This window comes from Cibotium barometz, chromosome 33, assembly GCF_041138505.1.
Source record: "Cibotium barometz isolate CiBa-2024 chromosome 33, ASM4113850v1, whole genome shotgun sequence".
Classification (NCBI taxonomy): Eukaryota; Viridiplantae; Streptophyta; class Polypodiopsida; order Cyatheales; family Cibotiaceae; genus Cibotium; species Cibotium barometz.
In genome coordinates this window covers 35,415,999-35,418,402 of record NC_141078.1, presented here as the reverse complement: position 1 = coordinate 35,418,402, position 2,404 = coordinate 35,415,999, and positions in this window count along the sequence as shown.

Here is a 2,404-nt window from a genome sequence, read left to right as displayed (position 1 = left end):
TTATTCACATTGTCACCAAGACTTACGTGGAAATATACATCCATCGGTTTTGGTAAATGTGAGTGAGCTTAATTCTATGGAAAATAATAGGTCGATGCATGGAGAGCCACCCAACTCATCTATTGGACGAAGGAAAGTGTGGTGTAGATGTAGAACATATTGCCATGGTGGAAGAATGGTTGCTCCATCAACTTATGCAAGGCATATGCTAATTGATGAGCGATTTGAAACTATTGCAACAAATCTTGGGTTGCAAACTTCAAGATTTGGCTCTTCAGAACTTAGAGAAGAAGACAATGGACCTTTGCATGGGATGATGCATGAAGATGATAATAATGTGTTTATTGATACACATGATGAACATTATCACCATGATGAGGAGGAGGAGGAGGAGGACATGGTTGACATGGAGTTGTCTTTGGTTGATAAATCGTACAGAGGGTGATTGAATTGCAAGCACTTTGGGATGAACATGAGGCTTCAGTGGAATTTCAAGATAGTATGCTTAGGATTCTATTTGGAGACATGGGTGGTTCTAGGAATAGAGAAGATAAAGATAAAATCAATACATCAAGCCTGAGTAAACTATTAGTGTAGTTGCCAGAAACATGGGATGGAGATCTAGATGGCATAAGTGTTCCCACATGTTGGGAGTAGTTAAATACCATGTTTTCGATACTTGGTATGGTTCATGCAAATCGATATAGAATATGCCAAGGATTAGACAATTCTATACATGATGCTGAGCTCTATCCACCAATTAAAGAAGACAACTACATTGGCGACACTCTTGAATGTCAATGCAATAACAATGAAAGAGGTAAGAAAAAATTAAAGCGTGATTGCTTAACATGCAGTGAGAAGTGTTCAAAGTGTGCCAAGCTTAGAAAGGATATGCTATGTTTTGATTATGTTCCCATTGGTGAACAATTGAAGCTTCTTGCAAAAAGTAGATCTTTGTGCCATGACTTGTTGGAAATGTGGCGAAATAAAGAGATCTAATAGCTCTAATGATTTGAAAAGAATTTATGATTTTTGGGATGGTACAAAGTTTAATAGTGTTAAAGAGTTTTGGGATCCATAATCATATTTTGAGTTGCTCTTGATATGTGATAATGTCCATTGTAAACAAGCTTATCGAGCATGGCCTTCTTCACTTACTAAAATCAGAAGAAAGTGAGCAAATGTACAAGTTTATTTGTAAGGGTTGTCGAGCTCCAATACAAGGTCTCAAAAGACTTTGTAAGGTAAGACTTTTGTTATATGTATATTCTCTAGCGTTGTATATATTAAAGTGTGTTACATACTACTACACCTTAATGTGTTACATACAACTACACCCTAATGTGTCTTCTTTTGAATGGACAAGGAGATCCACGTAATTTTACTTTATTACTACATTGGGATGGCTTCCAAGCATCAAAGACAACCCAAAAAAATTGTGGTGTGGTTGAGATCAAAGTTCTCAATTGTGGGAAGAAATCTTTGATTGGAGTGTTACCTATATTATTTATTCCATTCAGTTTGCAAGAAAGTTGTTGGAAGCTCGAGCAAACTTTTCCATGTTTTTATGAAACCTTTGATGGATGAGTTGGAAAGTCTCTTCATACATGGAATTAACTTACACTTCAATTATCCTGTGTCATCTATCTTTGCAGATGACCACTTTTATAACCAAAGATTCCAAGCTCGTGCTATGCTAATGATGGTGACTGGAGACCATCCAGCTCAATGCAAGATTGGATCATGTAAAGAAGGTGGTCAAGCTTTCTGTCGTAGAGACAAAGCAATAGCCACTTTGGACAGTGCAGGCTCAGGGCGGTACATGTATGATCAAAACAGGTATCAATTCAGATATGCTCCAATGAAAAGATCCACCAAAGAGATGTCCAAACATTTAATTCTTGCAGAGCGAGCAAGCACCCAAGCTCAATGTGAAGAGATACTAAAAGAGGCAGGTCTTTCAGGTAGATCAAGTTTGTGGAGACTTTATGATCTATATGGCTTTGACGTGTCTCTTGATTTGGTATATGATTGCATGCACATATTAGCATTGTTTTCAAAGTATATCGGTTGTCTAATGAGAGAAGTGGACAATAAAGTGAGGAGAGAAATAGATGATGCAACTCACAAAATGACAAAGTGACACCTTATTCGATTCGATATGGTCGATGGCCGAGGTTTCCTAGCAAGTATTTTGAGAGTTATAAGGCAGAAGAAAATCAAAAATTTGTGCAATGGTGTTTGCCATATATATTGTGTGAAGTCAAAGGTATCCCTAAGAAATTATATGACTTGGGTCTCTTGCTCATAGATATTGCCCAAGCATTTTATAAAGTTCTACACTCGTGATAATGGATGGTCACAAGAAGAAATTGACATTATAAGAGTCATGCTCGCTTCT